General features: G+C 42.3%; 1 protein-coding gene across 1 annotated transcript in view; it reads left to right on the top strand.

Annotated features, from left to right (window-relative positions):
- The first annotated feature begins 19,968 nt into the window (after window positions 1-19,968).
- The window catches only part of LOC133115073 (band 3 anion exchange protein-like), a 24,232-nt gene continuing 22,806 nt past the window's right edge, over window positions 19,969-21,394 (top strand). Inside the window, exon 1 of the mRNA XM_061224795.1 lies at window positions 19,969-20,105. The gene's annotated coding sequence lies outside the window, so the exon portion shown is untranslated. The remainder of the gene's footprint in view (window positions 20,106-21,394) is intronic.

Raw genomic sequence — 21,394 nt, 5'->3', positions numbered from 1 at the left:
GCTATATAAACCGTAGCAACAGTGTTTTTCCACTTCCAGTGTTCTAGAATGTCTAATTATTACATAACAGTACGGCAAGTGCTGTTAAACATGGAATCATGTGGTTGAACCACAGCACTTTTTCAGCACTGAATAGAGAAGTAGGATTTTTTGTTTTGGTAAACAGGATTGGATTTAAAGTTTTTATGTGTGCAGCCTCTGGTCTGAAAAAGGATGGGCAACTGTTTTACTTGGGGGATGTGATATGATATCACCAGCAATTTTTACAATAAATGTTTTGCTATATAAAAAGGAAAAAAATGGTCTCACTTAAAATGTCCCTTCAAGATTAAAGAGGCACATACATGCATACATTGAAAACCTCAGCAATGATAATGAACTAAAAGACCAGACACTGCGCCGTAAAATGTAAAACACCTATTAGCAAAGCTAATGAAAAATAGATGCTTTAGTTTTTGCATAGTCATGCTAGAAATGTGCTATAAGTGCTACAGCAACAGGATGCACTCGTTTCCCATTGTTCTGGCCATTATCGGTGCATTTCAAACTTTCAATTTGCAATAATGCTGCAGTAATTCACTCATAATTTAACATCAAGTCCTCGTGGTCATCTGGACCGCACTGTTACGGAAAATAACGACAGGGTTTTTGCACATTTACTGCACGTTTTAAACTGTGTGCTTGACTGTGTGCTCACTCAAGCTTTTGATCTATAAGTACTGTATGTACATAAAGCAGTGCCGGTAGAAACCTTGATTGCATTATGAGTGATGTACTTCAGAGCTCTGCTTTCCACATTTGGACCGTTGCATGTGAAACCAGAGCCATTATGGCACGACCCCCACCTATCTTCTTCAAAGGTGGAATGTCTATCCTAAATAATTTATGATGTATTCTCGGCGAAGGTAGATATGGAAATGGACAGCTCCATTGTTCGTTTGAGATGTGCTTTCCCAGTATTTTCGCGAAGCAATTAATGCAGCGCAGTGTCAGGGCCATTCCACAGCATGAGCGCCAATTATTTCCGTCGTTGTTTGGAAAGCAAGCCGTTTCTTTACTTCCGGCGTTCCCGGAAAGCTGTGACTTGGCAAGGCTCAGAATGAAAAGATGAAGAAGGAGACCTTTTCTATGATAAATTACCGTTGGGAGTCAATTTCAGTGCTATCACTGTTTCGCAATTTGTGCGGTTGATGATGATTAGGGATTTTTAAAGAATAACGTTTTTTTTTATCTGAAAGGTCATAGCCCCTCTGCCTATTATGTGTGGGCCAGCCATATGTGTACAGTAAAAGAGCCCTCCCATTTCCTGCTGAAAAAACCCTAAGATACGGTTGAATGAATTCCACTGGCACTTCCGACCCTCAGTCTCCACCTGCCCTCTCTCTCTCTCTGAAGGCACCAGTTTCTCATTAAACAGTAGACTCGCCAGTGAAGCAGCGCAGGTACGGTGGAAGTTCAGCCCAGCATAAGGAATATATAAATATATATACAGTACTTACAAGCCTCCTGTCACACAGTTTTCTGCACACTTGCTCCAAGGTCAGGGCATAATGCAGATGACTGCTTTAAACTGCTGGGGGTTTTTTTTAAAGGCAGTGGGTGCTTGGCATGTTATTGCCTGGCGATAATGTACTAGAGGGGGGGGTCACCTGATACTCCATGACTGGCTTAACCCCTAGCAGGACAAAGTCAATTCAGCCATGTGGCTATAGACCCATGGGGTGCAGTCACTGAGGCATTACATTACACTACCTTGAAGCATTTAGCAGACACTCTTATTCACAGAGACGTATACAGCTTAGTTCTTTTGTTCATACATCTGGATATTTATTGAAGCACCTTAGGTGAAGTGACCTGCTCGAGGGTGGCAGCACGATCTCTGGGACCTGCCGTCTCTGAGCTGTGAGTCGAGTTTCATAACTGCTGTGCTACACTGCCACCTAGACCCGTCTAGGCTGTGGAACTGATCTTGCTCCTGCACCAAGACTGCCAAATGGGCTGAATATTACCCTGGATGGTTTGACCATTTCTATTCATTTGGTCCATGCAAATATCTAAATGTAATTTAAAAGCATGCTTACGGACAAAATTGAGATAGATGCTGAAAGTGTAGTTTTTTTCCTGAAAAAAATGGCAAGTAGTCTAAAGGCTGAATCACCATAACCCTGTTTTAAAAAAGTAAAAAATTAAAAACACAGGGCAGAACTAAAAGGAAAACAGCCTGCATTTTGGCATGGGAATATCGGGTGCCCTCCATAATGTTTGGGACGAAGACATATTTTTGCTGTTCCTCACAATTACACCACGATTTTAGATTTGTAATGAAATGTATAACAATGGGAATGTATAAAAAGTGCTGTCATTTCTACATGGTGAAACTAAAATGTATAGAAATATCCTGAACCACGTGTTAATGGTTTCATTACAAATCTAAATGTGTGGAGTACAGAGCCATATCAATAAAAACATGAACTTATTTGTCCCAAGCCATATAGAAGACAATGTATATACATATATCAAGCACTTGTTTAGGTCCACACAAAGCATTATCAACATGCTGCTTTAAGCTTGTATGGCTTTAATATCCTTTCTTATCCGTAATTTGCATATGACTCTGTTGAAGGCGGTAGCCTGTAGTCTAGTGGCTAAGGTACATGACTGTGATGGTGGGATAAGATCTGCAGTTGTTGGGCCTTAACCCCACATTTCTCCAGGGGGGATTGTCCCCTGCTTAGTCTAATCAAGTGTAAGTTGCTTTGGATAAAAGCTTCACACCGGAACCATGTCTGTTATTGTTGTCAGTGTCGTGTATTTATTGTGATTTACTGTGTGTTTTTAACCAACCTGTGAAGCTAAAGGCAAATCTCCACATTTGTGTGGACAATAAAGATTATTACTATTATTATTATTAAATAGCATTTAATGTAATGTAATAATCTATTGGCTGCGTAGTGCAAGTCCATCTGTTAGAATGAAGCAGAACTGTCGGTGGACATGATTCTATCATGTGACTGACGTCTGTAAATATCAATAATAATTCCATTACATGAAATAGCATGCAGTATTAATGTTATCTATCGTCTGCTCTAATTTATCTATCAATAATTTCACTGTGACTCATATTTATTCATGACTCAATATAAGAATGACAGAGAGGCCCAAATCGATTGATAGATCAATTAATTTTCTTTTAAACCCTAATCCCTTTATGCCATCATTATAGCTATTACAGCCATTAGAGTTTAGCGCTGGAAATCATCCTGAAGCTCTGAGAAAAATTGCAACAAAGGAAATGGTAAGTATCCCCAATCTTTATTTTTTTGGGTTGAGTGAATATAAGCGCTACTGTTTGGCATTTGAGACGTCCCTGCGCACAGAACGGAGGAGGCCACGGCACCCGAGCCAGAAGGTCCACAGCCACCTCACAGCCAAACTGTAACGCTTCTCCTCGCTACCGGGCCGTGACCTCCGACCTCGGACAGGAAGCCAAACCCCGACTCTCTCCGGCTGGGCCCAGAATGGCTTCTCTTTCTCCCTTTTCTCCCCCATACCCTGGGCCACCTGGAAAAATAATCCCGTCAGAAACTCGATCCTCAGAGGTCAGGCTGGCTTCTCTGCTGTCCCTCTAATGGAGATAGATGCAGCAGTGTAATTGGTGTTTAAAAAGCTGCAATAAAAGAGATCCATTAATCTCTCATTTCCTCTTCCAGCTACAGATCTATATAAGGAAGCAGGAACTACGCCGGTGAGGAGAGCTCATTTGCTTGCTTTTTTTTTCACTTTGCATTTGTTTTAAAAAACATATTGCGTTAATTACCTTATATTTGATTTTTCAAAAAAGAGGAGAAATGTCCTGACATGATTTATTTTCTTTTTTTTCCAGAAATGTCATTCAAATAAATTGTGTCCCGGGATTGATGAAGAATGAGAGCGGATTGGTATCGTTTCCGCATGATGGTAGTGCTGTGTAAGTACTGTTACACATTTGCTCTGCATTACTCCTCTACATCTTCTCTCCTCTCCCTGCCTCTGTCTGTTCTCTGTAGCTATCACTCTCGTCAGTCTCTCTCTCTCTCTCTCTCTCTCTCTCTCAATTTAATATAATGAATTATTTTAGTATATGTATTGCCAAAGCATTACGAAAAAACAACAATGTACATAAGCTGCAATGCACATAGACATAGACACATAACTGGCACATAACATGTAAATACAAAAACGAATCATTATTAGGCTAATAACAATAATAATCATAATAATAATAATTCATTAATTCATCATCCTTATCCGCATATCCTGAACAGGGTCGCAGGGGGGCTGGAACCTATCCCAGCATACATTGGGCGAAAGGCAGGAATACACCCTGGACAGATCGCCAGTCCATCGCAGGGCACACACACCATTCACTCACACACTCATACCTACGGGCAATTTAGACTCTCCAATCAGCCTAACCTGCATGTCTTTGGACTGTGGGAGGAAACCAGAGTACCCAGAGGAAACCCACACGAACACGAGGAGAACATGCAAACTCCACACAGAGAGGCCCCGGCCGACAGGGATTCGAACCCAGGACCTCCTTGCTGTGAGGCGGCAGTGCTACCCACTGCACCATCCGTGCCGCAATAATAATAATAATAATAATAATAATAATAATAATAATAATAATAATAATAATAATAATAATAATAATAATAATAAATTATTTTTAAATGATATAATGTATAATCATAAAGCGTCGCAGCTGTCCCTCAGGCTGTGCCACATTTTTGCAGCACCTCTCTCTCTCTCTCTCTCTCTCTCTCTCTCTCTCTCTCTCTCTCTCTGTTACACATTGCTCTGCATCACCCCTCCACATCATGTCTTCACTCCTCTCTCCGCCCCTATTCTTCCTCTTAGTCGCTCCGGTCCGTCACTCTCCCTGCCTCCCTCCATCAGAAGAGACCCCCCCCCCCCCCCCCCTGCAGCTGCCAGGGCCGGGCCTCCCTATGCTCCCTTTCAATTAGAGCGCTGCAGCGGAGGAGACGGGCATCCTGTCGCCGTGACTCCATGCAATTACGCCCACAGAAGCTGACACACTGATTACACACCGCATCCTGCAGGACCACACGTTTGCCTTCCGCGTTAGGACCGGACGGAAAAAAACATACGCCGATTTATCATGAAGCATATGTGGTAAAACTCATTTTATTAATGTACTGTATGTGCACGGTAAAATGGTTAGTGTTAAATCAGCTCTTACCGGGTCTATTGGATCCCAGACATTTTACCACATATGTACGTACATTAAAATATAAGTTCTTTCATACAGTACGTACACTATATATTGTACACACACTGAATATGAGATCTTAGAATTACATGGTTCTAACTGACATTTTTGACTAAAATTAGTTGGTGTCATCAATACTGTATGTTGTTTATTGAGCACTAAATATATGTGTGATGTTTTACCCCAAAATACTATTTAAAAGTGTGAAATAATGCTCATTTTAAAATGTCTATCTTTAAAAAGCCCACTTTTGCACCTTTGGAGCTCAATATCTGAAAACCACTCCGACTTTACAAATCCAAGAATTGGTTCAAAACATTTCAAACTTCAATGAAAATCTGTGGCAGCGTTATGCTTCTTTAAGGAAGAACACACAAAAAAAATATGTGTCGTGTGTGAGTGTGTATCACCTAAAAGGCTCTTTTCTGACTGTTTGTAGTTTTGAGGCATGTCCCGAGGTTGTTTTTAAGAGGCATATCTAATGCAGCTACGCACGCTGCACTACAGGAAGTGTGCTCTGTTCCTCTGTTCATTGCCAAATGCAGATTTTGCATTCATCTGGCAGTGGGGAAGATGGACGAGAGCTCACACTTTCCCCTCCCTTGGGGAACTCTGGGAAATGTGGTTTCAATGGCTCTGGTTTGGTGTATGGTCACGACCTCATGAGAACCAGGGCTCAACCTGCGCTGTGCCTTCAAATGACCTTGTTAATGCTCTGCGATGACATGCTGTGGCTCTAGCATTGTTGACACATTTACACTTGGCACTTTAAGGCATGTGCACCACCTTTGTCCTCTGTATCCTCTTTCACTTCATCTCTCCTTCCTTTACTCACTCCCTCGCTCCCTTTCACACCATGTAGGCACCATGCAAGCTTGTCGGCGCACTGAGTGCCTGATTTAAGACCATTTGGCAAATGCGAAACCTTCAAAACCTTTTAGCACATGCAAAGCTAATAACGCATCCAATTATTGGGGCAAAACAAATACCACAACCAATCATTGGTCATGTTATTGGTTTTGTGTGTGCTAAAAGGTTTTGCACATGCTGAAGGTTTCAGTAAATCAGGCTGTCAGTACTTAGCTATACATATATATATATATGTCTCCAAGAAAATCTTTATAGCTTTCTTTTCCGAAATCGTTCTTTTTTTTACTGTGTTTCAAATATTATTTTCATTATGATAAATAGCTAATGGCATCTGTATAAGCACAACAGTGACTTAGACCTAATCTGTAAGATTGAAAGTTATGTCAAACAGATGATGAGATCATCATATTTTTTAAACCTTTACAGCTTATCACTGACATAAATAAGATCATTATCAGTCACACTGGTGGAAAAGGCTCACGTTTGTGTACTAATGTGTACATGCAGTGATGACAGGGGAAAAACAATGTGTAAACACCTGCGCTAACGGTATCACCGCGAATGAGCACTCCGTAATTGTGCCTGGCTGTGAGTTCACACGTGCGCATGTGTGTGTATGGTGACAGGGGGTTAATGGCGTGAAAATGCCTTGTGCTAACAGTATCACCGCTAATGGGCACTCCATACGCAGCGTTGTGCCTTTTCAGACAGCCGTTGTGACGCATTATTTCGTCGAACAAAAGCCGCCATCGTGCGGAGTATATTTCATGCCAGTTTTATGGGGCTGCAGCTGGATGAGTCACGAGAGGCTGGAGTCGGCAGCGGCCACCGCTTTCCCCGCGCACACACACGCCCGCGTGCACTCACACACGCACACCTTACCGTTCATCTTTCCTTCTGTCTTTGTCCTTCACTCTCGTTTTTCACACCGCAGAGAGTGTGAGTCACAAAAGCACGAGCGAGCCCAGCCTTTTCTGTCGAGCAGGTTGGGTTTCCGAGCCTATTTGTTCCCATAATTAATTCTGTATCTAATACCTTGTTGTCGGGGTTGTGATTCTGTGCGATTTCTCGACCTCGAGGATGGGATTAATTCAAGCAGTGGTTTATATTCTTTGACTAATAATTGTAGGGGTTTGTTTTATTCACCACAAGCAGTGTAATGACTTAATTTTCTTCCAAACTATGTTTAGGAAGAAAAAAAAAGTAACGCTTGCATTTTAGTCTTAAGCAGATGTTAAGTGCGAATGTTGATTTAATTCAGTTGTATATCCCTGCTCTTAGTCTACATTCAGCCAGCATTGGTCTTTTGACACACTTAAATGGCAACAGCATGCTCAAGTTAATTAAGAACTAACTGTGTTTGCAGTGGGAAAAAGTAATTGTGAGGCAGTTAGAATTGAAATATGCATGTTTTTCAAGCCCAGTCCAAATCCCTTGTTGTAGATGCAGTTTGAAAAAGTGAAGGACAAAGTGGCCCTTCTTTATATTTACTCTCAGTCTCTCTCAGTGTTTTTGAGTTTATGTTTTGAGGTAGCGTGTCTTGCAGCAGATCATGGTGTTCTCCTGTTTTCCAGGGAAAGGAGCCAGAGCAGGAAGTTTTCAGTTAATTCAATCATATCATAATACAGAGCCAAGCATACCTTGTCATAAGCTATCTGTCTGCCTGTTTATTCATGTTCAGCTTTGTATGAAGCACATACCTTCATTTAGGGAGCACGAGGCAGTGATTATGTTCAAAATCAAGATCCTGCATTCGTGTTTTTGACTTATAGATGGATACATTTTACATTCTGTGCAAAATAACATATGTTCTGTTGCTATTCCTCACGCAGGAAGAGAAGCCACTGTTCATTTGCTGATGCTCTGTCAGACTCTAGCTATGAAGAGTCAGGAAATGAGCTTCTGCTGTTTTTGAGTGGTAGCTGCTGCCATCTAGAGGCTTGATACAAAACACAACATGCTTTTTTCAGCAGTGTGATGTCACTGAGCTGAGAGGAGCAATGAGCACAGACAGTAGCCCGTACACTGTCACTGATTTCTTTTTCCCCCTTTCTTCAGTATAATAGAGGTCATACACAGCTATCTCCATAGGAGTCCCCAGGAGCTTGTAACGCATTCAGTTTGTGACCTGCTGTTCCACAGACTGACAGGCTAGCAGAGCTCAGTTCTCACAAGCCGCATTCAGTGTTCTCCTCAGTTCATTATGAAGCAGTCACGTGGGTCTCTGTGAGAGGGTTACTTGCCAGACCGAATTTCAGTTCATTGCAGAGCTTAGATACGCACGTACACACACACACACACACACACACACACACACACACACACACACACACACACACGTACACAAACACACAGGCATACACACACTCTCTCACACACTCGCACACATACACAAACACAGGTACACACACGCATGCACACACACAAACACGCATATACACACTCACACATACACATACGCGCATACATACAACTCCTGGAGCATTGTGGCACAGCTAAAGGGTTTCATTTACTGGCATCTTTCAAATCAAGAATTAGGAATTGTTATTTCATATGCAGTCTAAATTGTAATTCTGAATATTCAAGTCACTGTATTCCATACCCCTTCAAGATATAATAATGTAATAATTGCCTGTTAATTTCCAGGATGTACATTGTCAAACACTTTTCAGACACCAAAGGAAGCATGACTTAGACTCACTTAGTCACTGATTTAAAAGTATGATGATGGTCTATGATGATTTGTGCTCAGCATTCTGGCACAAAATGGCTGCCGTTGCATCACCCAGGTGGGTGCTACACACTGGTGGTGGTTGAGGTTGAGTTTCCCCCTCATCACTGTAAAGCGCTTTGAGTATGAGAAATGCACAACAGTACATAAATGAAAGGAATTATCATTATTATCATTAATTATTATATTTTATCATGATCACTAAGCCTCCTGGCTCATAAAAGCACTTCTCACACATCCTGAAGGGCATTTTTGATAGAATCTTCTGAAATGGCTGGTACAGATGTGGGCACACAAACACACAGGCATACACACACTCTCTCTCACACATACACACACGTACACAAACACAGGTATACACACGCATGCACACACACAAACATGCATACACTCATACAAAAACCCAGGCATACATACACACACACTCACACACACATACATACAACTCCTGGTGCATCATGGCACAGCTAAAGGTTTTCATTTAGTGGCACAGTCATTCAAATCAGGAATTAGGAATTGTATATACACTTCACACACATCCTGAAGGGCATTTTTGATAGAATCTTCTGAAATGGCACCATCCTGGTACAGATGTGGGCTTTGGCGAGGCTCTTTATGATCAGAAGATTACGCACAAGCTGCTCACTGAGCAGAACCCCCCCCCCCTCCCTCCAGACTCTCTCCCCCCCAATCCCATTATCAAGGTCAGGCCGACAGGAGGGAGAAAAACCCATCTGTATCCGTCAAGCTTTCTTAGCGGAAAAGACCCCCGGTTGTCAAGAGACCATTGAAAGTCTCATTGTGGAGAGTGATGTGCCAGCATGCCGGGTCCATTGATCTCAGCTGTCAGCATTTCATTTGATGGATTGAGAGCCATCCTATCTCCCATGATCCTTGGTGTGAAGGCAGCTAAGCCAGTGGCTTTCACTGCTGAGACACCGGCGATATAAAATTGGTTGATTCGTTTGTCAAACCGTTTTTTTTCTCGCACACAGACTTTCCACCTCCTGGAGGGCAGTGGCTCAGCTAAAGGTGATTTTAATTTATCAGCCTTGGTGCTGCACGCTCCCGTCTTCAAGCCTGATAGAAAGGCACGGGCCAAGCCTTGGTCTATGTGTTAGCCCCGTTCATTGCTAACGTGCTAGCGGGCTTCACATTACAAAGCCCTCTGAAATGTTAGCCTGTTTGTGTTGTTTATGCTTTGCTTCCTTTGTGTTCGGCTTTAACCCTTGAGCTGCCTGAAGGAGACATCTAAATGCGTTGCATGTTTCAGTTGTGAAAATATAATCAGAGCTATTTGGCTTTCATGGTCATCTTTGTTAGCAGCTTGCTAGTTCCTTGTTTGTTCTAAACTCACCAAGTGTGCATAGACTAACTCCGGTCAACAGATTTTTTCTTTAGTATACAGGGTCACTGAACAGGGTCCTATTTTAGACTTCATCCGCATCTCCTCATAGTGCACCTTAACACCTGGCAGGTGAAATATTGCTACTAGAAGTTACTGTGTATTGTGGGTTCTGCTTATTTGCTGGCCTTCACAATACCGCCACCTCATTCAGTGCCAGAGGCATCACAAAAATGCACCAACTGACAAAGCTGTTGAAGGATTGGATCATTTTCAGAGATCTGAGCATCATCAAGACTCGGATTTATTGGCTGAAAATCCCGTTCAATTATATTGAGCCAAACGGTGTTTTACAGCCTTGTTAACAAAAAAGTAATTACACATAGACTGTACAACAAATACAACAAATCAATTTTGCTACATAAAATGCCACCCTCAATTTAAGAACCTGCACGTACCAATGTCCAAAAATATACTATATACAAAATATATTAAAGGCATATACAAGAAAGTAACATTTACCTTATTTTCGTGCCTAGAAATATACCTATCTATCACTGTAGAATGAAATTAATTCAGCAAATGTTTCATTGAAAAAAATCTATGGATAACCTTAATGTTTAATTGTGAATTAATTAATTAATTAGAGGAGATTCTATCCCTTGAGGTTGTTATAAGTGTGTTGTAGACAAGCATGTGTGAGTGGCAGGTTGTAATGCAAGTTTAATGGAAATGTGAAAAATGTCCTGATTGGACAGTTTGCAGCCATTCTTGTCTTTCAATCTCTCTCCATCCCTGCCTACATCTTCCTCTTTCTTAGATCCCCAGTCAGGTTCTAACACAGGTGCTGGTAAGTTGGGCTACTTCCCTAGCATTTGTAGAATTTCACAAGTTTGGATAACCTTGAGCTAACACACGGTGGGCAACGTTTACAAGTGATGCCAGGCAAGCTTTGGGATTCAGTGGTTTTCTGTGCCTGAGAAGAACCTCCTCCACTGCACTGTCTGTGACAGCCACTCATAGGTTAAACAGAGTGTATGCCCTGTAATTAGCTTGACTGTGATTGACAGCAGGGAACAGCTAGTCTCCGAACTGCACACATAAATCTCCTCCATCCCAGACGTCAGTCCCCCAGGTTGATGCTTGCTGGTCCTTAATGATGTGCCTGCTCTGTGCACCAGCACCGCCCAGACTTAGCCTCGCCACAGAAAAGCGGCTCAATTAACATATCGAGTCAAGCGAACGAATCGAGAGCCGAACTGGAATTAACACAGGCTCGCACTCGGAGCGACATGGCTGGGGTGCGTCGCTTTCGATGAAGGGTGCGCAGCGCCTTGTTGTTTCGGAGCACGGTTGGATTGCTGAAGGACACGTTGGTGATATCGCTCAACCTGGTAGCGCTTTTCAAAAGGGAGACTCAATCTCCCAGAAAGTGCGGGTGCAATCTCCCGGTGTGAGTGCAGGCTGTGTAACTGCTTGGTCGGAACAAAAGCCTGCACCCACACTGGCCCTTTCTGGAAAAGATTGTGTTTCCCTGCTTTACAATAAGGTTACATTAATTGGTATTAGCATATTGTTAACCAAAAAAATGATCTACAAATATATTAATGAGGCGGCACGGATGGTGCAGTGGGTAGCACTGCCGCCTCACAGGAAGGAGGTCCTGGGTTCAAATCCCCGTCGGCCGGGGCCTCTCTGTGTGGAGTTTGCATATTCTCCCCGTGTTTGTGTGGGTTTCCTCTGGGTACTCCGGTTTCCTCCCACAGTCCAAAGACATGCAGGTTAGGCTGATTGGAGAGTCTAAAATTGCCCGTAGGTATGAGTGTGTGAGTGAATGGTGTGTTTGCCCTGTGATGGACTAGTTTCATTTCACCTGTCCAGGGTGTATTCCTGCCTTTCACCAAATGTATGCTGGGATAGGCTCCAGCCCCCCTGCTCAGGATAAGCAGGTTAGGATAATGAATTAATTAATTAAAAATATATTAATGAAACTTTTCATTATTTCATGTACTGTATTTGTTAGCTTTTAACTGATGTATTAGTTACATGAATATTTTATAAAATAAAATTATGAACTGGCATTAATTAATGTAGTTGTTAACATGAATTAATCATTTAACGATACATTAACAAAGCTGTATAGATTAAGTTAGATAGTCAACAACTAGATTATTTAATGCCAATTCATGTAACCTTATTCTAAAGTGTTACCCTCAACATTATGGCTGGCTAGCCTTTCCAGTGTAGTGTCCAAGCAGAGCAGGTTGTTCAGGCCACAACCTGTTCTGTTCATGGAAGGGCTCAGTTGTTTTGGGGTCTGCGTTTTTGCAACCCCCGCTGGCCATTCAGGCACCCATGGACAACAGGTTAAAGCAGCAGATGAAAGGTCCTCCTCTGACTCCACACTATGCAAGCTTAGCTGCAGTCTGTGGAGTGAAAAGAAGCAAACTGATGGCATCCTGTGTTTATGAGAACCGTGGTTGTCTACACACCCGAATCAGCAGTGAGGCTTGCATGTGAATGGAGCTGCGGTTGTGGACATTGTTTTCCATTCCAAATTAGGGTTGGTATTGGAATTAGCCCCATGTTGTTAATTTATCCTCCTGAGACTCAGGAGAAAAAAAAAAGTTTTAAGTATTCAACATTTTCTGACATTTGTGTCTTGGGTGACAAAAACATGGTGTAGTGAAATTTAAATTTCATCAAATCTTATTTGAATGTTCTTTCTTCTATTTAGGGAAATGCTGTATGGAGCTCAGGGAAGCCCAAATGTAATGTCCTCGTTTGATGATGCAGGGTTAAATATAAAAGAGAAGAAATCTGAAAAACCGTTGAGGCAGGCCGGCACCTCTCCATTCCAGACAGGAAATGAAGATTCGATGTGTTTGACTTTGACCTGACAGCCCTCTGGTTTAAAATATAAAGCCTTTAATGATCCATTGTAAAGCACTCAGGGTGAGGAACAGGCTCCACAGACCTTTATTTTCTCTCTGCTTTGTGATACAGGTGCAGAGCTGGCAGGATACCAGGAGACATTGGGCGGGGGGTGCAGTGGCAAAAGTCGCAAAGCCCAGGAGAGGTTCCTTGATAGCTAAATTTTGTTCCCACTGCCCAAGGTTTTAAAGTAGAATTCCTTTTCAGTTACAGTTATACTCAAGCCTCTCGGACGCTTCCAAGTCATTTGCAACCACACCAAATTACTGGGTTTTCGGGTGGTTTTGACCATACTGCAGAACTCAGCACTGGTCAGTAGAGGGCAGCACACTGTATGCAAATTGCTACCCATCAAGTACTGCAGGGGTCCTAAATCACAAAGGGCCCGTTTGGGTGCTGGCTTTTGTTCCAACCAAGCACATCTGATTCTACAAATCAAACTTGCTAAGGACTTTGGGCTCATTCTAATCTTTTATTTTTCTCCAATTTGTTTCCTTTCCTTGTGCCAAACCCGGAAATCAATTGAGGTCCGCTATTTTTAAGGACAATCCAAACCCTTAAATGTTCTTTCTAGGAGCTAGAAGTAGAAGTTAGGAACTCCAAATGTTTCCATTGAACAAGAAAACATCAGCGCATCCTTTTTTTTCCATTTTTTTTTTCAGAAAGCCAGTATTAAAAAAATCTACCTGTGGATCCACCTCTCCCCATCTGCGAAGTCTGTAATTGATGTGGCTTCGAACTGATGTTTGATGGAGCAAGAGCATTCTATTTTCTTAAGAAAAGGAAAAAGAGGAGAAAGTTAAGAGGTTGGAATGGATTAGTAGAATCAGGTGTGTAACTGCTTGGTTGAAACAAAAGCCTGCAGCCACACTGGCCCTTTCTGGATAAGATTCAGGACCTTTGATGTAGTATTTCCACAGCCTTACTGAAATTAGAAAGAGACGAAATACAGTTTAACATTGAGGCTGTGTAATAATGTTTAACTGATAAATTACATCAGTGGTCTCCAACCCTGGTCCTGGAGAGCTACTGGGTCTGCTGTTTTTCGTTTTCTCCTTAAAGTCAGCACCCAGTTGTGACCCAAGTAACCAGGTGAGGTGAGTTAACTGTGTCATCAACTGCTCTAATTGATTAATTGAGTACAGAGTCACAACGAAAACCAGCAGACCCTGTAGCTCTCCTGGACCAGGGTTGGAGACCACTGAATTAGATGCTTTGGAGTTGAGTGCTTGTGTGCATTAACCTTCCCTGTGTTTTCCTTTCAGCTCTTACCCATTGACCGTACAGATGCAGGACTTGACTGAATGCCAGAGCAGCACTGTACCCGGTGAGGTGGGTCCCTAGCAGGGCCTGGCTCTGTGGGCGAGCGATAACCACGCTAGCCTGCTTGTGCTGGCATAGATAGAGCTAATCGCCGTGCTACGCTACCACCCACCCGCTCAGCCAACCGCTCCCTTTCTGAAACAAGGCATTATTCAAAATGAAAGAAGGTATATTTTTATTGGTGGGTGGCAGTGATGGTTTCCGTGGCTGTGCAGGTTAGGCACGTTGCGTATTGGTGGAGGCTAACCTGAACTGTAAAGTGAGCCTTGTGATTGTCTTAAAAAATGGGGGTACAATTCACTGTATCACTCCTGCTATGTGGAAAAGGCTATATACATTATCTATGTCTGTATCTCATTAACTATCCGCATTCGCGGGTGGTGCTTTAACATATTTTAAGAAGTTTCTGTGTACTGTTCCAGTATATAAACTCTTATTTATTTTATTTTTTAGGATATTGTGTTTAGGAATTCTAATTCTGTCTTTGTATTGATTGTAATTATGTAAGTCTGTGTTTTATTCAGTACAGTGCATTGAGTCTAGGAATATTGCTGATTGTTATTATTTTCAACAGTTTTTCCTGTTTGCAGAAGCCCGAGAGAAACATTTCACAGATGCAGAAGCAAGATCTTTTCTGGATGTTTGGATTCCCCATAGTCCAGAAATGATCTGATGCTTTTTAAAAAGGCAGACATGTAGACTGCAATATCTTAACTGAACAACCAATCCTACAATGTTAATGAATACATTGATTAACCGAAGTAAATAAGTCAGCAGATACTAAATGTGGTTATCGTGTTAAAATGGTGTCTTGTGTTTATGATAATCGTTCCTCCAGGCCTATGTGGAGCTGAATGAGTCCAAGAGGGACAGGAACCAGGAGGGCTACTGGCAGGAGACAGGCCGACGGGTGGGCTATGAAGAGAGCTATACCACCCCAACGCAGGGGTCTGGGGCCCCTCACACATCTCCTACCTGACCTTCAAGAGCCTGGTGCCATCGTGTTAAAACGGTGTATCGTGTTAATGTTCAAGCCCGAGCTTAGAGGGATTTTGGGATAGTGAGTTGGAGCTTTGATGGCAGGTTTTGCGAGTCTGTTTGTGAAAGCACTGGACTGAAAAAGGTTCTCACAAGTTTACTTGAACAAAAGCCAGCTTACAGTAAGCCTCTATCAGGGAGGGATAAGGCTGTTGTTCACTTTTGAAAAAGGACAAGCTCTGGGGTTATTTGTTATCCAGAGCCAGCATGTTCTACTTCCTAACCCCTCCAGCGGTGCAGTACACAATCTTCTGTGTTACAAGTCACTCTAGAAAAGTGCTGAGAAACCTATGTGCTGAACAATGTCCTAACTGCAAATATAATGCTATTCCCTGCTAGCTTGTTCCACTGTCGGGGAATCTGCTTCATTCACACAAAACACAGCCTCCCACTTATTTTATAAAAGCGAAATATCTAGACCGTAAAATGCGGAGGAGAACAAGAAACAATGAGAGAGCGAGTGAAAGAACATATGGGTGGAGCATAACACAGACTGTTTTACGTAAGATAATGTACAGATAGAGAGAGTCGTACAGTATGGAAGCTACAGATAGCTGGCTCACTCTGCGCAGTTCAGCGAACTTTGACTACACCACTCCTCAAGTGAAGCGTACTCCTTGCTGAGACACCCTAGCAGTGTCTGTCTCTGTGCACTGTATGTTACTGACTGCCTCTTTTCCACTGTCATATGAACAGTATGAAAGACTGCTCTTGGGAAGAAATAAAACAATAAAAACAAAAACAAATCAAAAAATTAAAAAATGAATTTCCCCTTGATACAAGTGGCACCTGGAATGTTGGTGATTCAAGCCCCATTGTAGCCATGATAACATCTGCACAACGGTTGGGCCTTGCCCTTAACCCCACATTGCTCCGGGGTGGGTTGTCCTCTGCTTAGTGTAATAAACTGTAAGTCGCTTTGGATAAAAGCGTCAGGTAAATGACTATAATGTAACCAGTTTGCAAACCTCTGTGGGGGGCGAGGGAGTGGGGGTGGAATGAAGCAGCACACAGGTCAAAGGTCAAAATGCCTTTTAATTCAGGTCGCCTGGTGTTAAATCAGAACTGTACACTGGTGACCCACGGCTTTTTCCAACTGTGCTTATGTCTAGATTATTTAACTGTAGCTACTGGCCTGGAAGAAAGGTCCTAAATTACTTTTTGATTTGTTTGGATCACTGCTTCCCCCAGGTGTCAGACATCTTCTCATTTGAAAGGCAATTGTACCACCTCAGGGCTGTGTGACTCTGAAATAGACGGAGGTGGTATTAAAGGAGCCCTGTGGCGGGAGGGGAGGTGGTGAAACTACAGAGGTGGAGAAGCTAAGGAGGTGAAGAGGAGGTGGAGTAGTTGTGTAGGTGAAGAGGAACACAGAGTTCTGCTTGACCTGAATATAGCCCTTTCACTTCACATAGCTCTTCCCTGCTTTACTGGGGCTGTACCCTGCTGTAAAATCCAGCTAGGCCAGCTTGACCAGCTTGGAAAGGACGGCCTGTAGCATAGTGGTGAAGGTAAATGACTGGTACACGCGAGGTCGGTGGTTCTAATCCCGGAGGTGCCACAATATGATCTGCACAGTCAGGCCCTTGAGCAAGGCCCTTAACCCTGAATTGCTCCAGGGGAGGATTGTTTCCTGCTTAGTTTAATCAACTGTACATCATTCTGGATAAGAGCGTCTGCCAAATGCCAATAATGTAATGTAACATTGGTCAAAACATGTCAAGCTGGGAGCTGGTCTGAACTGGTCAACCAGCTACCAGTGGTTACAAAGCCTAGCTTGAGTTGCTCAGGCCAAAAATGTGCTTGTGTCTAGAAGAGTTGCTCTTTTTGACACCATGTTCCTCATTGTACTGGTGGTACACTGTTCTCTGTGCATCCTTGACTTTCTGACCACCATTTAGTTTCATTCAGCTCCACTGTAGCATTTATTGTTGTTGTTGCTGCTGCTGCTGTAATTGTTATCAGCAAGAGCAGCGGCAGTGACCACTCTTTGAACACTAGGAACAAACACAAAGTGTTTCAAAATCGACTCTTCGTTGAGAAATAAAGTTCATGTAGTACACAGACTAAATTGCAAAGTGTAAACTACAAAGAGGGTAAACTAAACCATAACTGTAAGAAAGTCATAGGGCTTCTGAGTAAACTAAAAGATTGGACACACTGGTATCAGATTATTTTGATGGATACTTCATGCAGAATAGATACCTGAAAGCATCCTCAAATAAATCAAGATTAGAATAAGAATTATTCATTAAAAAAAAAATATTAAAAGTAAACGTAGACCTACAGTGCATGACATGGATGGATGTGGCTTTATGTGGATGTGGTTTTATAATTAGAGTGCTATTACATCAGGTTTAAATGTTGTGACCGTCTAGACTGGAGAATTAAGTATAATAATGTTGGACAAAAATGTACCTGTTTTGCCTGCTAGAGCTTTCCTCCAACAAATACTCAAAGTCATTAAAGGGTTTTCCATGGTACTTTATATGGTTTTGTTTACATGAAATGTGTGCCTTTCAAATAACAATTGCCACTGTTCACATCATGAAAAATGAATGCACTCACTGTCTGGGAAATTAAATTACAGAATATCATTGATTATCATTGCCATAGTAAATGTTGCATACTCATTTCCGTGGCAAACCTCGATCTGTCATAACGTTGCCTTGGTGGGAATATCCTTGTAAATGGATCATTCAGAATTGAAACCACTTCGCAGCTCATGATGTTAACTCTAATGAATACAGCTGCATAGAATAATAGCTGAATTAATACTTAAAGTCGTTCAAGTCAATGTGAGTGATAGCCAGGACCCAGAGTGGTGCATTGTGGGAAGGCCAGTCCTGTCATTTGGCTGAAGTTCTACACATTCTAACTGTAGAACATTACAAAAGTGGCGCAATGAACATTGCAGTGGTTTGGATGTGTGCAGTGTGACTTTAATGATGCGTGCTGTATATTAGCCCTTGCATGCGGTGCTGCCAGTAATGCAGCACATGCTGTGATTATGCTGCATGGCAGCCTGACCTTATCCAGATTTTATAGAAGTTTTCTGGAGGTTTTAACCCATGTCCACAAGCCTCTGCCAGGCAGTACTGTTGTTTTATATGTACCAGAAAGGATGTGTTAATAATCAATACATTTTTTGTGTAACAGCTTTTGTGTTACTTTCAACACATTTTATGTCAAAGTTACTACTCTTGTGTTACAAATATACAATCTATGTGTTACAACTACTTTTCTGTTACAAATATACAATGCATGTGTTAAAAGGGAGACTTTTTAACGTAGACTATGTTGAAAGCAACACAGCGTGTCGTCCTTATCTAGAAATGTTTGAGATTTGTGAAAAAAAAATATGTTGTGTTGTTTTTAACAAAACTGTTTTGTGAGTGTAAGTGTGTTTGGAGATGAAGCGATTGAACCTGGAGATGAAGCGATTGAATCTGGAGATGAAGCGAATGAACCTGGAGATGAAGCAATTGAATCTGGAGATGAAGCGATTGAACCTGATAATGACACGATTGAACCAGGTATGTAGCTGTATGGTATTCAGCTAATCACAGTGCTCATCAAATTTCTATTTCCCCAGTTCTTGGATTATTTGTAGAATGCACAGTTTATCTTTCAGGACCAAAGATTAGCTAGAATTGAGCACTTCCGCTTTATACTCTTTCAACTTATTTGATGTAGGAAAATTCTTATGAATGAAAATGGATTGCTCTACATGCTGGGTTATAGCATTCTGGGATGGAATGGGTATGGTCTTCTCCACTGTATGTGATTCAGATGGCAAACAGTTTTATGCTTTTACTACCTGCTCTTTCATTTTATGTGAATTTGTATATTTTTGTAGTTTAGTTTTTTTTCTCTGTGAAGCACTTTGTTACTTTTCTTTGAAGTGCCATATAAATAAAGATGTATTATAATATTATTACACTTCACTGTTCTCTCTGCAGCAAAAAGGCACCACAGTCCCTCAAAAAAAAGAAAAAAAAAACTTTGGTCAGTGAAAATATCGGACAGGGGGACCTCAAAGGGGGAAAGCCCCCCACACTGAAGGGAATCCCAAGTGCGTAAACAAGATGACGTCAGCGCTCAAGATGCTGCTGTCCTGATAAGCCTGCCCTGCTGGTTATGGACGTGACCACCGCAAACCTGACGTCAGGGCGTAACGCTGGCATACCCCAGCTGCGCAGCCGTGGTTACGTTGAATTCGCAGACGCAATTACCCCATCCTGAACCGAGGCTCCCGACTACGCAGAGTTGGTCCGTCCTGACTGCGCAGACCCCCGGCTGTCCTATCCCATCACCCCGAGCAGGCGGAGACCTGGGCTGGCCTCAGACCGACAGGGCGGAGGGGGCTGGGATAGCCCTGCCGCAAGATGTCCCAGCCCGATAGCCTCCGGGGCGTCCCTTATCTCCCCCCCCCCCCCCCCCCACCGCCCCGCCAGTGGCACAGGGGGAAGCTCACAGTGGCACTGGGTGGGTGTTTCCAACTCTGTGCACGTCTGTCTACTGTACACACACTACCCCGACGGCTATCCAGACAGCAGAGGGTCATAATCACCTGGATACGTTCCCTACAGGTAAGGGCCTTGCACCAGTCAGGTCGGGGGGCAACACTGCAGGCGGGAGAGAGGTCAACAGACATTAGACCAGGAGGGGGGTCATCTAGATAGCTGTGCCCAGGCTCATGGTCATAAGAAATGAAGTTGTATTGACCAGCACATTTTGTGAGCTGGTGCTCTTTGATAGCCCACCTATATGTGGCATTAAAGATTTAGGAGCACTTAAAAAATTATTTTTAAATCAACTGGGTTTGTTGGATTGTGCTCCATTTGCTAAAATGGAGGGGATATGTTTCTGAAGGTAGTTGAAGCTCTTGTCAATATAATGGGTTAATGTAGCGATGTTGTGTCTGTACCCATCTATATGAGAGCACTCATTTGCAGTGTTCGTCTTCTGTTTTTGGTAATATCTGACATTATGTGTTCTGTGTGTTCTGCCGTTCAGTTTAAAGGGGACTTTTTATTCTTGCTTTTTATGTCCCTGAAAGCAATCACCTTGAGGTGGAGGAATGGACATTGTTACAAATGCATTACCATTTTTTGAATGTTACGTTTTATATATTGAGAGACAAACAATTTAAAATTGCTACATAAAATAGTCCATTTGACCTTTTGCAAAAAACAAAATCATCTTGATTTGTTAAAGGTTGTATGCAACTTTTGCAAGTGCCAATTAAAAGGAAATATTCACAGAATTTAGTTTAGAATTGCTCAAACGTTGAGGTGGAGGAACTGCTCATGTGGAATATGAATCTAACGCTCTATGTCCCCATCAGTGTTAAGAAGTACGTTGGGTTCTTCAAAGATGGGGTGCACAGAACCATAAACATGTTTTGTTTTTTTGTTGTCTAGTGATCTCTTTGTCATTAATTTGGCTGCATTAATAATCAAGTATAAAACATTAATGTACTCAGTGTTGGGGAGTAGTGTACCTACATGTTGTGAAACTAGTTGCTCAACTACATTCAAATGCAGGTGCAGTCAACTACAAAAACTACTTACTACTTCTGGCCCTAAACTATTTTGTTTCTAAACCCCTTTGATCAAATACTGCCTCCGATCTCTTTTCCCTCCAATTCTGATAGCCGAGGAACACTCCACTCCACTACAGTTGCTGACAGTCAACTGCCAATTTCTGCAAATTGTTGGTTCTCCCTTCCGAGCTGTATTGTGGTTCTCTCCATGTGCAAAAAGAAGGCATCTCTCACGTTCATCAAAATAGTTTGAACAACATTTTTTTGAGGAATTGTTCAACGACTTTCAGTGTGAAGTAAATGGCTATTTATACAACTACACTTTCAGAGTAG

The sequence above is a fragment of the Conger conger genome, chromosome 16, assembly GCF_963514075.1.
Source record: "Conger conger chromosome 16, fConCon1.1, whole genome shotgun sequence".
Classification (NCBI taxonomy): domain Eukaryota; kingdom Metazoa; phylum Chordata; class Actinopteri; order Anguilliformes; family Congridae; genus Conger; species Conger conger.
This window is presented reverse-complemented; position numbering and strand designations above follow the sequence as displayed.